This window comes from Dermochelys coriacea, chromosome 10 (genome assembly GCF_009764565.3).
Source record: "Dermochelys coriacea isolate rDerCor1 chromosome 10, rDerCor1.pri.v4, whole genome shotgun sequence".
Classification (NCBI taxonomy): domain Eukaryota; kingdom Metazoa; phylum Chordata; order Testudines; family Dermochelyidae; genus Dermochelys; species Dermochelys coriacea.
In genome coordinates this window covers 46,964,735-46,980,068 of record NC_050077.1, presented here as the reverse complement: position 1 = coordinate 46,980,068, position 15,334 = coordinate 46,964,735, and the positions used below count along the sequence as shown (strand labels likewise).

The following is a 15,334-nucleotide window of genomic DNA, read 5'->3' as shown; positions in this document are numbered from 1 at the left end:
AGAGTTCTGGAGTCCCAAGCTGGCAGGGAAGACTACTTATTATTATTAACTTTTTATTGTTATGGCCAGTTAACTTATTATATTTGGCTGGTTTCTATTGACTATTATTAGCAATTTATTTGTTACAATTAGCTATTAAGTCTATTGTTAGCACTTACTATTTATTAATGATCTAAAAGGGCAGGAATGGGGAGGGCTTGAATTAGTGTAGTGATGGTTTTAATGCTCTGTTTGCTGCCTGGCCTCGTTGCAGAGTCCCTGGGTGTCTCGACCAGCATGGAAGAACAGCCCCCTAGGGGCCGACACTAAGGAGTACTGTACCTATCTCTCTGCAGCTCTGCTAGTATGAGAGGGGAGCAAGCATGCAGGGCTGGCTGCTCAGAGAGTGTCTAGCAATGACACAGTGACCCGTGGTGTGGGATTGCTGCTCACAGATGGGCCTCCAGTATGTGCTAATTCACTGTGGGTTTGAGTGTGTGTGTGCAGAGCCTTTCATTATTATCATCAGCACTTTAATGGTCCCTGCCAAGGAAATGGGTGTGTTATCAGTTGTGCCAAGTGTCGTGGCCTTGACAGCTCTGTTGTGCCTGACCAGATAGCTGAGAGCATTAGAGCATTTCCAGTAGCAATGAGTGGGGTCTTGTGGGCAGAGCTACCAGCCAGCAGCACGTGATTTCTAATTCCAGCTTTTCCACTCACTGGAGTGAATATTTCTGGGCTCTCCACCACTTTTTTTATTAACCACAAAGCAATCCTGCAAATTTGGGCGCAGAGAGCTGTCATTTGCCCATCTGACAGATGATCTAACAGAGAGACTGCTCACAGTCACTTCCGGCAGAAGAACTCAATCTCTAAATTGGCAGACCAGACCCACGGCTTAGCTGCTTTGCCACTCTGCCTTGCTGAATGAATATGCCAAATTATGTACTTGCTATGCTGTCACTAACCCCTAAACCAGGGGTGGGCAAACTTTTTGGACTGAGGGCCACATCGGGTTTCTGAAATTATATGGAGGGCCGGTTAGGGGAGGCTGTGCCTCCTGAAACAGCCAGGGTTCGCCCAGCCCCCACTCCCTATCCAATCCCCCCGGCTTCTCGCCCACTGACGGCCCCTCCGGGACTCCTGCCTCATCCAACCCCCCCGTCCCCTGACTGCCCCTGAACCCCCTGCCCCATCCAACCCTTCCTCTCATTCCTGACTGCCCCCCTGGGACCCCTGCCCCATACAACCACCCCTTCTCCCTGTCCCCTGACCGCTCCCAGAACCGCTGCCCCTGACTGCCCCCCGCCACCCCATCTAACCCCCCCTCCTTCCTGACTGCCCCCTCAAGACCCCTGTCCCCATTCAACCCCTGTTCCCCACCCTCTGACTGCCCCGACCCCTATCCACACCCCCGCTCCCTGACCACCCCCCGAACTCCTCTGCCCTCTATCCAACCCCCCCTGCTCCCTTCCCCCTTACCGCGCAGCCTGGAGCACCGGTGGCTGGCAGTGCTGTAGCCACACTGCCCAGAGCACCAGAACAGGCAGCCGATGGAACCAGCCATGCCACCCACACAGCACAGAGCACCGGGTCTGCAGCTGCTCTGCCGCTCAGAGCATTGCACGGCACAATGAGCTGAGGTTGCGGGGGAGGGGACAGGAAAAGCCTCAGACACAGTGTATTAGTGCAAGCCCCCTTGCCCAGGTGTGTGAATAAGGCAGTGAGAGCTGCAGGGCCTGGGGAAAGAGGCTGTAGAATCTGACTACCAGGTTGGTATCTGACTCACTTTCCTTTGAAAGCACTCAGTGGCCTCATGATTGATCCTGATACTGAATTGTGGCCTCAGCTTTGTCCCGGGAGTGAAGCAATTCTGGGCCACAGGGATTTCTTTAGAAGAGGGTTTGGCTGAATAAGGCCAAGGAGGCTCACTCAGGAGCGAAGGGAGTTTTTCATGGGGTAGTCTAAAGATTGGAGTGTGATCTTGCAGCAAGGTCAGTAATATGGCATTGCTGCCCAAATGCCCCAGGCCCTATAAATAGGGCCACCTAGGTGTTGGACTCCGCCCCTTCCCCTAAGCTGGGGAAACCTCTTCCGTTGGGTTTGGAGGGTATTATTGCACTTCTGTGACTAAGTCAAGCACAAACAGAAGCTATTTTAGGTTGACAGCACGGGCCTTGCCTGTTCTGGGTGTGTGGAATGGTAGATGTGGATTTCAAGGCATGGAGGAAACTCAATAATAAAAACAATGTGGGTTTATGGAAAATAGGCCTTGTCAAACCAACCTGATTTCATTCTTTGAGATTCCCAGTTCGGTTCATAAAGATGTGACAGATAATGGAACTGTCCTGTAATAACTGATGAATACTATGTGTTGACCTGGTTTTGTGGGATGGTTAGTATATGGCTATGTTAGTTTAGCTTAATAAGGGGGCTGTAAGGAAAAATAAGCACAAAGAGAAGAAGGGATCAAGCTGAGCCACCCCTGGGTAAATACTGAGGGGTTATTAAGAGACAATGCCCAAACATAGTAAGTTTGCAGATTCTACCTCCTGGCTCCAGCTAACTGGCTTTGGACAAGCAAGGCCAAAGGCAGGGAGCCAGAAGATCAGAAGGACTGTAGTAGTTTGAAAAGAGACTGTCTTGGGGCAGGGCAGGGGGCTGTTCAGGCAGTTGTTCAGGGGAAGCAGACTGCATACTGGCCCCTGCTGGGGGTCTGAAGAAGTTAGGTCTGCCCAGGTTACCATCAGGGGATGGCAAGACTCTAGGTAAAATAGACATGAGCAGTCTGTGTCAGTGTGGGTGGCTATGCCTAGTGGTCAGAGTCAGGAAACGAGCAGGTCTAGGACGGGAATGGGAACAAGAGAGGCACAGGCGTGATCACACCTGTGGCCAGAAGCATTGAGAAGTTGTTTTACAGTCAGTTTGGAAATACTTTGTTCCTGTCGTTACAATATACAATATTTCGGTTTAAGAAGGCGGTCTGGTCTCTACATGCACCACTGGTCATAGGCTCCTGAAGGGAAGAACCACAGGTGTTGAACCTAGATGGACCTGTAGGATAAGCACAGTGGATACAAAGGATTTTGTAGCCCATGGCCTGGTCCAAGAGTAATTCCACCCCAGAACAAACATTTAATATCAGAGGGGTAGGCGTATTAGTCTGGATCTGTAAAAGCAGCAAAGAGTCCTGTGGCACCTTATAGACTAACAGAGATATTGGAGCATAAGCTTTCATGGGCGAATACCCACTTTGTCAGATGCATGTAGTGGAAATTTCCAGAGGCAGGTATAAATATGCAAGCAAGAATCAGGCTAGGGATAACAAGGTTATTTAATATTGGGCTTTTCAGTCTAGCACAGAAAGGTCTAATACAATCCAGCCGGAAGTTGAAGCTAGACAAATTCAGACTGGAAATAAGGTGTAATTTTTTAACAGTGAGAGTCATTAACCATTGGAACAATTTGGTCAAGGTTGTGGTGGATTCTCCATCACTGACAATTTTTAATATCAAGATTGTTTATAAAAATACCCACTCTGCTCTAGGGATTATTTTGGGGCAGTTCTCTGGCCTGTATTATACAGGAGGTCAGACTAGATGATCACAGTGGTCCCTTCTGTTCTTGAAATCTCTGAACATCAATAAAGTACACTTTAAATAGACTAAGAACTGGCTAACTGATGGATCTCAATGGGAAATCATCCTCAAATAGGAGTGTTTCTAGTGGGGCTGTGCAGGGATTGGTTTTAGGCCTGACAGTAGCCAATATATTTATCAGTGATCGGGAAGTAAACATAAAATCACTGCTGGTAAAATGTGCAGATGACCCAAAGACGGATGGAATGGTAAATAGTGATGAGGACAGGGCAGTCACTGGATCGTTTGGTAAACTGGGTGCATTCAAATAAGATGCATTTTAATACAGCCAAAGGAAAGGTTGTATGTCTATGAACAAATAACATAAGTCATACGTACAGTAGAGAGGACTGTATCCTGGAAAGCAGTCACTCTGAGAAAGATTGAGGGGTCAGCATGGACAAATAGCCCAATGTGAGCCTCCAGAGCAATGCTGTGGTACAAAAGGCTAAGGTGATCCTGGGAGAGTAGAGACTTCTGGTGAGACCGACACTGCGTGCTGTTCTGGTGTCCACGTTTTTAAAAGGATGTTAAAATATATGTCAGGGTGCAGCAGAGAGCCACAGACATGATATGAGGGCTGGAGAAAATGTCTTACAAGGAGAGACTTATGGCGCTCAATCTGTTTAGCTTTTCAAAATAAAGATCAAGAGGTGACTTGATCATGATGTACAAGGTCCTTTTCAGCAGGAGAAAATACCAGGTCCTAAAGAAAAGGAGTACTTGTGGCACCTTAGAGACTAACAAATTTATTTGAGCATAAGCTTTCATGAGCTACAGCTCACTTCATTGGATGCATCTAGCTTATGCTCAGATAAATTTGTTAGTCTCTAAGGTGCCATAAATATTCCTGTTCTAGTTGCAGATACAGACTAACACAGCTGCTACTCTGAAACAGGTCCTAAAGGGCTCTTGAATTTATGGAGAAAGGCTTGACGTTAAAGCCAGACACATTCAAATTACTAGTAAGACATACATATTTAATAGCGGTGGTGATTATTACCGGTTGTATTTCTGGAGCACCTAGGAGACCTAGGCACAAACCATTGGAACAAACTACCAAAGAACGATCGATTCTCTATCTCTTGAGGTCTTTGGATCAAGACTGGAAGCCTTTCTGGAAGAGATGCTGTTCTGGGCCACGGTGCTCGAAGCACCACAGGTCCGGCAGGAGTACTCTGAGAAAAACGAGGCTTACATACAGCTGTGAGTTATTGACTTTATTGAAGGTTAGTGACCCACCCACAACGGGGACTCCAAGCGTTGCAGTCACGGAGGCGGGGAACCCAGCACACCGGAGCTTTGCCTGGGACGGAGTCCGACGGAGGGGCAGACAGTCAGCATTAATAAGCATTACACAAAAACAGCTCATGAATATAAAGTTAGGTGCTTCTTGAAGGAGGGCTTTCTACTACCTGGCGAAGGGCCATGCAAAGCAGCTGTGTCCTTCAAGAACTATCTCCTACAATAACAAAGCAGCTGTGTCCTTCAAAAACTATCTCTATCCCAAAGTAACGAAGCAGCTATCTATATCCCACAGTAGCCTCTCGGCTTGAGAAAGCAGAAGTTCCCTGGCTAGGCCGTAACAAAGTCTTCCGCAGTCCCTTACAGATGCTTTCGCCAAACACAAATGATGGAGGCGGAGGGGTCACTGCAGGCGTAGCTGGGGGAAGTTCTCTGGTCTGTGTTATACAAAACGATCTAATGGCCCCTTCTGGCCTTAAACATCGATTATTCTATTAAACCTGGCTAACAATCATCTCAGCAAGGGCGCTGCAAGGTTGCATCAATGGGTCATCTGCCCTGTCTCCCATCACTGCCACTGAAATTCTAGTGTCTTATTCTGTGCCTACCACTGTGGTGTCTGGGCATGGTCCAGTTCATTGTCCCACAGTATAACAAATGATACTTTATTTGCCCAGCTGAGCAGCGCTGAGCACTTTATAAATATTAAGCTTCATCCAGCCCCTGTTAGGTGGATAGAAGGATGTCTAGTGGCTAGAATGTTTAGATTAGGACTCAGGAGTCCTGGGTTCGGTTCCTAAATTCAGACCCTTTAATCTCTGTGGGCCTCTCCATCCGTGAATTGTGCTTCCCTATCTTATGGGGGTATTGGGAGGATAAAATCCATTAACAATTACGGGGTGCTCAGATGTTACAATAGTAAGGGCCATATAAGAGCCTAGAGAGAGAAGCAAGTTCTGTTATCTGCTGCTTATCCCTTTGAAGCATCTGGCATTGGCCACTGTTGGAAGACAGGATCCTGGACTAGATGAACCGTTGGTCTGACCCAGTATGGCCATTCTTATGTATAGTTTGGGAAACGGAGGCAGAGGGAGGTAAAGGTCCCTTGGGCCCATGGCAGGGGTCAGAGTAGGAGACAGAGTGGACATCTTCACAGTCCCGTGCTCTAGTTGCTAGGCTGCAATTCCTCCTTCAGCAGACAAGGCCATTTCCACCTCTGGCATGCCCTTGGCATTAGTCAGAGGAAGATTGCCTAGTATGATGCCAGACTATGCCCTAGCTGTTTGTTTGTTTGCTCCCATTTTAATTGTATTGTGTCTAATTAGGGTCTGAATCAAGGAGGGAGGTGTGTGTTTGTGATTTTGGCTTCCTTGAGATTTACTCCAGGATATTGTCTTTTTGTGCAATGTTCTGGCTACATGTCTTTTAATGATATAGGAGCCTCAATAGATGTATTAATGCCTTGGAGTCTAGCACAGGGGTTCTCAGGACAAAATTTTTGGTGGCCTCAGAATGCGGCCACCAACTCTTGCTGGTGGCTGCTCTCACACTTTTTCCTAAAATACTTAATTAGCTTTAGGAAAACCAAATAAATATGCACATATACACGTCCAAATCATTGTAATTTATTTATTGCCTGCTAGTAAGTCTGTTGTGAAAAGTGATATTAACAAATATACAAGTATCCCTTTTCACAGCAGACTTACTCAGTACTAGCAAGCCTGGGGATAAATTAAGCCCTGGATGGAAGGTCGGGGGGAAGCAGTGAGGGCCAGGGGAGATGGGGGTTGGGGCTGGAGGAGGTAGAGGGGGCTGGAGGCTGAAGCCTTGTTGCCAGAGCTGTAGCCTTGCGGCTGGAGGAAGGGGCCCAGGGATGGAGCCTGAAGCTGTGTGGCCGGAGCCTGGGGCCTGCCATCGTACAGCCAGAGCCTGGGGGTGGAGCCCAAAGGCCCATATCCAGAGCCTGCTGCCCTGCCATCCCTGGGCTGAAGCCCAAAGCCTAAGCCCCACCACCCACTGTTGTCCCCTTACTAAAACTCAGTTGGGTTTTTTGGTTGGCTAGCTCCCAGTACAAAAAGAAAGAGGAAGGGTCGATGGGAAATCAGGACCCTGAGACTGACAGTCCCCAGGAACAATGGGGAGAGGTCAGTCTGACTGACAGGGTGGGCAGGCTAATCAGGGAGTCATCAGGCTGGAGGGGTCCCATCCTCGGTATGAGCTGGAATTGCCTGGGTCAGACAGAGTGGGGCCGAGCTAAGGAGAAAGCAGGGGCCCGAGCTGAGCTGGGGGGCAGAGCTGTGCCAGATCCAGAGGGGCCAGAACAGCAGCCCAGGAAGCAGACCTGTGCTGGGAGCAGAGCTGCAGCAACCAGCACCAGAGGGGCCAGAGAAGCAGCCCAGGGAGCTGGAGGCAGAGCAGCAGCCGTGCTGAGGCAGAGTGGAACTGGAGCTGGAGCTGGGGCAGGGGCAGTCTGGAGCTGGGTGCAGTGAGCAGCTGGAGAGCGCGAGGGGGACCCTGGGCAGCGGGCCCAGTGCAGGGAGATGCCCCCAGCCAAGAGGCCCTGCTGGCCAGACTTGGAGGGGGATCATAACCCCGACAGGGCGGGGGCGATGCTGGGAAGAAGGGTCCTGTCACGTAGAGCCTGAGAGCGTGTGGCCACCACCAGAGCAAGTGTCCGACCCGCAGCATCCCTGCAGCACAGCCAGGGCCTGAGAAGGAGGCTGGATCTTGTGAGGAACAGACTGTGAACTGCCCTGACATTCCAGCCAGGGCTAATTGTGATGTCCCCATGCCACAGAGCGGGGTGATGGGTTTTCCTTTAACCTTTCCCATTCTTTCCTTATTTTTTTAATTGATTGCTGTTTAATAAATTGTATTTGCTTTGAACTGTATGTAATGATCAGTGGGTCAGGAAAGCATCCAGTGCAGAGAGAGCACCCTAGCCCCTGTCCTAAGTGACCATGACAAGGTTGGAGGTTGAGCCTCCCAGGAATCCTGGTCCCAGCCTTGTTGGGGTTACAAGGCCTCTGCCACACAGGAGCGTGGAAGGGAAGCCCTCGAGGTCAGGCAGGCCTCTGGGTAAAGGGAGTGGGAGCGAGGACTCAGATCCTGTCGCTAGCCCATTTCACCGGGGTAGTGAATAAGCTCGGAAAGTTCCCCACAATCGTGGGACCATTCCCCCGTTTACATACAGCGTTGTGCCCCAGGTGACTCCAGAGTGGGGCAGGTCACAATCCCTGCTGCTGGCCCCAGCAACCAACACCAAGGCAGTGCATCCAGGAGCAACAGTGAGGGGGACGGGGTGCTATTTTGCCCACCCCCACCCCATCACAGCCCAGGAGCCTGTGGCTGCAAGAAAAGCCCCTGGTGGCCTCATGTGGCCACGGAGGCCACATTTGAGAAACGCTGGTCTAGCATGTGCGTATCTTCGTTTGCCACTCCTCATTCATCCGTCCGTCTCCTGTTGTCTATCATATCTGTCATCATCTGTCTATCAAACTTTTATCTGTCTGTCATTAATCCATCCATTTGGAGTACATCATCTGTTGTCATCCATCTGTCTGTCCTTGGTCTGGTTTTCTGGTGTCATCTGTCCATCAATCAGTCTGAGCTAGAGTACTTTTGATCATTCATGCGGATGGCAGGCTATGTCTGAAGGGTCAATACGAGCTACATGAATAATACTAAGACATTCAAAAAAATCACTCTCCGCCCATGGAGTCAAAAAGACCATAAACAATCATTGACATGACAGTGCATGACAGGAAGAGAAAGACCTGAAAAGAGAAGCAGCATCTGCAATTATCCACAAACGCCCTTTATTAACTTCTTGATCCACAAACAAAAGGAGCGTTTCTAATAAGATCCTGGACAAAATGTAAAACAGTTTGACTGGAAAAACCAGCTTGCTCCTGACCTAAGAAAAGGAACAAAACCCAGGTTGCTTTAACCAGATTGCTTACACAATCTTTTTCTCCCTGCCTAGGTAGTTTGTGTGTTTTATTTATTTCAGGGAGGAATTTATGTTAATAACCCTGCAGAACATGTTAGTTCTGCCATCTTGGCTAAACACCAATGTGCGTGAGTAGATTTTGCCTACCTAAAATTCCTGCCGTTTCAGTTGGCTACAGTACTGTTCACGGCCTGGCCTAAACTTTTGTGCTACTAGTCAGCTGCCATATCTCACTCCAGAGGTGCCTGCATTTCAGTGGTGCGCAAAGTGATTCCTCAACATTAGCACTCATCGTTATGTATACAGAGGCTGCTCTAAATTGTGCTAGGCGCTGAACTGATCCCAGAATTACAAGCAGTGATGGAAAGGTGGCCAACAACCACTTGCTCCCACACAGAAGTCAGGTCCTGCACCAAGCACAGATCATCTGCATCTCGAGACTGATTCTAATATAAGCTCCATGACTCAGATCCTCAAGGTATTAAGGCACCTAACTCCTGTGTGAGTCAATGGGCCTAAATACCATTGGTGTACCAGGCCCATCTGGTAATATAAAAATTGAGAATTAACAGTCAGATTCTGGTCTCCCCTCCACTGTTGTAAATCTGGATTAAAGTCCCAGTTTAAATACAGCCCTATTTGTCCAAACAGCTAGGGCCAGCTTCTGATCTCAGTTACACTGGTGTAAATCCACAGTAACTCGTATTGATTTCAGTAGAGTCCTTGATGCTAGTGTAAATGACAGCAGAATCTGTCCCTAGCTGGCTAGACAAGGAGGCTGGCTGGAGGCTGGAATAACTAAAGTGGCCTTTTGACAGTGCTCGCTCACCTTCTTTTTCAGTGCTGGCTGTGTTGCTGCTATGTTCTGTTCTAGCGCCTCCTGCAGGCCAGCTGCCTCTGGCCCCAGGTCTTCTGTGGCTCAGCGCTCCAGCTAAGTCACCTAATTTCAGACCCCTTCCTGGGTATCATGAACAAGTGCAAGCAAAACTGCATAATTCTTCTGCCCCCTTGGGCTACTGAAGTCTTCTCTGTTTACAAACCCTACCTCTGGGCTCTCTCCCACAGGACCCTGCTCTGCTCACTGGGAGTCTCCCTCTGTGGGAGATTCCCACTTTCTTTTCAGTCTCTCCCTAGATCTTTCCCCTTTTTTCCCAGGGCCCACCATGGGACCAGTCCTGACCCTGTGGCCTTCCTTAGTCTGCCTGCCCCAGGCCCAAGCAAGGCCAGGAACTCTCTACCTTCTCTCTCTAGGGTCTTCTCTCCATCCCTGAGTTCCCTCAGTCTACTTACAAGGCTGGGAGGCAATTAGTTAATCAGCCACCCCCAAGGTGTGGCAGGTGACTAATTGGGGTTTTATCCCTTACCTTGTAGGTGTTCATAGAATCATAGAATATCAGGGTTGGAAGGAACCTCAGGAGGTCATCTAGTCTGACCCCCTGCTCAAAGCAGGACCAATCCCCAATTTTTGCCCCAGATCCCTAAATGGCCCTCTCAAGGATTGAACTCACAGTGGTGGGTTTAGCAGGCCAATGCTCAAACCACTGAGCTATTCCTCCCCAAAAGCCCCATCCCAGGCCCCTTGGTGCTGAACGTTCCCCTTGTGTCAGTATCTGTGTCACTTACAGGAATGGCCAGTAGACTTTCCTTCCTTCCTGTCTCAACACACACTAGCTGACCTCCCATAAGGTGAGCATTTGCTGTGGGGAGGGATTGCTGGGCTGGGCTGTTCTGAACTCTTGGGTATAAACTCTGTGACCCTGACCCCTGACATAAATCCCTGGGACCACAGAGGCTGTTATTTCCTCTGCAGGGGAGACATGGAAGTGATTTGTTCCACTAGGAGCCTGCACATCATTTCCCACAGGGGAGCCAGGTCATGGCTCAGGATCTCATTGCTCATTGAAACCCTGGCTTATTTCCCAGTGGTTTGGCAAAATTCGCAGATAAGTTCTCAGACTTTGGCGCTAGATCCAGCCTCCATGAGAACAGCACCTCATATTTCATAGCACCAGTTATAAAGACAACATGTTGCATGGGTGACCAGCCATTTATATATCCCAGATACACGTCTGGCCAACTTTCACCTGATGTGGAGGACTGGAACCTTGCCAGCTGCCTGGAAGGATGGTATTGTGATCTCACTTTATAAGGGCAAGGGAACGCGCAGTGAATGTAAGAGCTACAGGCCAATCACCTTGTTGACCGTGGCAGGAACGTGTTTGTGCGTGTTCTGCTGTTGTGTTTGGAGCCCCCGCTACATCGGAAATGTCACCCCTATCAGTCAGATTTTATGAGGAACACAACCACATTAGATGCCATTTTGGTCCTCTGCTTGTTGTTGGAGATACACTGCAAGTTCAAGAAGCCCTGGCACATGGTGTAACTTGACCTTAAGGCTGCATTTGATTCAGTTGACTGAGTCACTTTATGGAAGGCCTTAAAGGGCATACATGTCCCAATCACTCTTCTGGACTTGATTAGTGAGCTACACAGAACCACTGCCCATGGACATCTTGGGAATGGGAGGTTGACACCTTTAAAATCAGTATCTGGGATCAGGCAGGGCTGTGTCTTGGCCCCTGTGCTCTTTTGTCAGGCAGTGGATTTTGTAATGCAGCATTCTGTCAGGTCAATAGGCATTCAGGTCAGTGATCTCTCGCTCTCAGAGCTAGTCTACGCTGATGACATTGTTCCCTTAGTACAGAGCCCAGACAGGTTTTGCGAAGCACTCCAGCAAATGGAGGAGGAGTTGGCCAAGGTCAGTCATGGTAACAGACAAAGCTGCAAAACCTAGGATCAGGTCCACCAGTGACTTCAATCCTTGAATAAGGAAACTGTCAAAGAAGTTTCCAGCTTTTGCTATTTGGGTCCTATACTCACCAGTTCCTCAAACTCTCACCTGGAGGTTCTTCACCGGGGGGCATCACAGTGTCTGCCATGGGTTGTTTACAACAAATATGGAACTAACATCATCTCAGTACAACAACCGTATTCAGGATCTATTTGAGCTATATCCTCCCCGTACTGCTGTACGGCTGTGAAACATGGACACTATGCCGCTCAGGCCGGAGGCTTTCCACACAAAAAGCCAACATTGTATATTGGGCATAAAGTGGAATGACTTCATTCTTAACACAGGCGTTTACAGTTGCTCCGGTCTATAGAGTACTGGGGCCATTGTCCACAGATGGCGTCTTGCGCTTTTCAAACATGTCGCCAGAATGCTGCAAGGCATTCCAGCAAATGCCATTCTCTGAGTGGCTTGTAACATCCGGGATAAAATTCCACCAATCAAGGGGTGGAGGAGACCCAGAAGCAGATCCCGTTATGTGGCTGGATCAAGTCTGTTCCGACATTGGACTCTTGGCCCCTCAAGCCCTTGCGGCTGCGCAGGAATGGACCGAATGACTCATGATCGTTATGGCCTACTGTTCGGCTAAGTGTTGAAGAAGAAGACACACACACGCACACACACGTAATTAGAAACATTCATGTTCAACCATTATTTATCCCAGTCATGCACGCACACACATATAATCAAAACCACTGGTGATAAATCTCTTATATATTCTAGGTACACATGCACATCACACATCATCAGAAACGTGGATGATCATTTATATATCCCAGCTATGCTCATGCACACACACGTCACCAGAAACAAGAGTTATCTTTTATATATCCCCAATGTACCCCCCTGTAGCGGGGTGGTCACCCGCTCTGCTCCTCCTGGAAAGGCTTAAAACAGCCCTCGGAGAGGGCTGGAGCAGGGGAAAACCTGGGCTGATTGGGAGGCAGCCTCAGCTGTGGCCATGCCCCAAACAGACCCAGCTGGCCCTATAAAAGCCAAGGAAGCCAAGAGCAGAGAGACTCTTTCTAGCCTGTTGAGAGGGAGGGACCTGGCTGCTGGGAGCATATCAAGGTACCTGAGGTGGAGCAGGGCTGGGGGAAGGCCAGAGGAGCTGGGGAGCTCTGGCCTGGAAACCCCCCAGGCTGCAGACCTAGTAGAAGGCCAAATAGGTACTGGGGTTGCAGAGAGCAGCCCAAGGGGTAGGTAGAGGCAGCAGGTCCAAACCCCCCTTGCCTATGATGAGTGGTGCTTACACTGCAGTTGGTCCCAGGGAACAGGGGCTAGGTGATGACTGGCAGTGGCCATAGACTGAGGTGAGGTGGGGGTAGAGGGTTGGGGGTTCCCTGGGGAGGGGAGACCCAGATCTGTGTGGGGTACTGCAGGTGTCAGCATGGTGGTGTGGAAGGGGGCACCGGGGTCCAGGAGGGACTTGGGGGCAAGCAGGATGCTGCCCTGCAGAGGGCGCTCTGGAGGCTGGAACACTCATTCCCTGGATGACCAGCGGGAGGCGCTGCAGGGGTGAGTCCAAAACCGCTACACCCTCGGGGTTCTCCCCCCCCCCCCCCACACACACATGGTCAGAAACACTGGAAAAAGGAAACATTAGTTAGACTGACAAATTTATTAGAGCATAAGCTTTCGTGAGCTACAGCTCACTTCATTGGATGCATTTGGTGGAAAAAACAGAGGAGAGATTTATATACACACACACAGAGAACATGAAACAATGGGTTTATCATACACACTGTAAGGAGAGTGATCACTTAAGATAAGCCATCACCCACAGCAGGGGGGGGAAAGGAGGAAAACCTTCCATGGTGACAAGCAAGGTAGGCTAATTTCAGCAGTTAACAAGAATATCAGAGGAACAGTGGGGGGTGGGGTGGGGGGGAGAAATACCATGGGGAAATAGTTTTACTTTGTGTAATGACTCATCCATTCCCAGTCTCTATTCAAGCCTAAGTTAATTGTATCCAGTTTGCAAATTAATTCCAATTCAGCAGTCTCTCGTTGGAGTCTGTTTTTGAAGATTTTTTGTTGAAGTATAGCCACTCTTAGGTCTGTGATCGAGTGACCAGAGAGATTGAAGTGTTCTCCAACTGGTTTTTGAATGTTATAATTCTTGACGTCTGATTTGTGTCCATTCATTCTTTTACGTAGAGACTGTCCAGTTTGGCCAATGTACATGGCAGAGGGGCATTGCTGGCACATGATGGCATATATCACATTGGTAGATGCGCAGGTGAACGAGCCTCTGATAGTGTGGCTGATGTGATTAGGCCCTATGATGGTATCCCCTGAATAGATATGTGGACAGAGTTGGCAACGGGCTTTGTTGCAAGGATAGGTTCCTGGGTTAGTGGTTCTGTTGTGTGGTGTGTGGTTGCTGGTGAGTATTTGCTTCAGATTGGGGGGCTGTCTGTAAGCAAGGACTGGTCTATCTCCCAAGATCTGAGAGAGCGATGGCTCATCCTTCAGGATAGGTTGTAGATCCTTGATGATGCGTTGGAGAGGTTTTAGTTGGGGGCTGAAGGTGATGGCTAGTGGCGTTCTGTTGTTTTCTTTGTTGGGCCTGTCCTGTAGTAGGTGACTTCTGGGTACTCTTCTGGCTCTGTCAATCTGTTTCTTCACTTCAGCAGGTGGGTATTGTAGTTGTAGGAATGCATGATAGAGATCTTGTGGCACCTTAGAGACTAACAAATTTATTAGAGCATAAGCTTTCGTGAGCTACATCGGATGCATCCGATGAAGTGAGCTGTAGCTCACGAAAGCTTATGCTCTAATAAATTTGTTAGTCTCTAAGGTGCCACAAGTACTCCTTTTCTTTTTGCGAATACAGACTAACACGGCTGCTACTCTGAAACCTGTGATAGAGATCTTGTAGGTGTTTGTCTCTGTCTGAGGGGTTGGAGCAAATGCGGTTATATCGTAGCGCTTGGCTGTAGACAATGGATCGAGTGGTATGATCTGGATGAAAGCTAGAGGCATGTAGGTAGGAATAGCGGTCAGTAGGTTTCCGATATAGGGTGGTGTTTATGTGACCATCGCTTATTAGCACCGTAGTGTCCAGGAAGTGGATCTCTTGTGTGGACTGGTCCAGGCTGAGGTTGATGGTGGGATGGAAATTGTTGAAATCATGGTGGAATTCCTCAAGAGCTTCTTTTCCATGGGTCCAGATGATGAAGATGTCATCAACGTAGCGCAAGTAGAGTAGGGGCATTAGGGGACGAGAGCTGAGGAAGCGTTGTTCTAAGTCAGCCATAAAAATGTTGGCATACTGTGGGGCCATGCGGGTACCCATCGTGGTGCCGCTGATTTGAAGGTATACATTGTCACCAAATGTGAAATAGTTATGGGTCAGGACAAAGTCAAAGTTCAGCCACCAGGTTAGCCGTGACAGTATCGGGGATACTGTTCCTGACGGCTTGTAGTCCATCTTTGTGTGGAATGTTGGTGTAGAGGGCTTCTACATCCATAGTGGCTAGGATGGTGTTTTTAGGAAGATCACCAATGGACTGTAGTTTCCTCAGGAAGTCAGTGGTGTCTCGAAGATAGCTGGGAGTGCTGGTAACGAAGGGCCTGAGGAGGGAGTCTACATAGCCAGACAATCCTGCTGTCAGGGTGCCAATGCCTGAGATGATGGGGCATCCAGGATTTCCAGGTTTATGG

At 49.0% G+C, this 15,334-nt stretch overlaps 1 protein-coding gene across 1 annotated transcript in view; it reads left to right on the top strand.

Moving 5' to 3' along the window:
* Positions 1–253: 253 nt before the first annotated feature.
* Positions 254–15,334, top strand: part of SEMA7A (semaphorin 7A (John Milton Hagen blood group)) — a 74,294-nt gene continuing 59,213 nt past the window's right edge. Inside the window, exon 1 of the mRNA XM_043494267.1 lies at positions 254–442. The gene's annotated coding sequence lies outside the window, so the exon portion shown is untranslated. The remainder of the gene's footprint in view (positions 443–15,334) is intronic.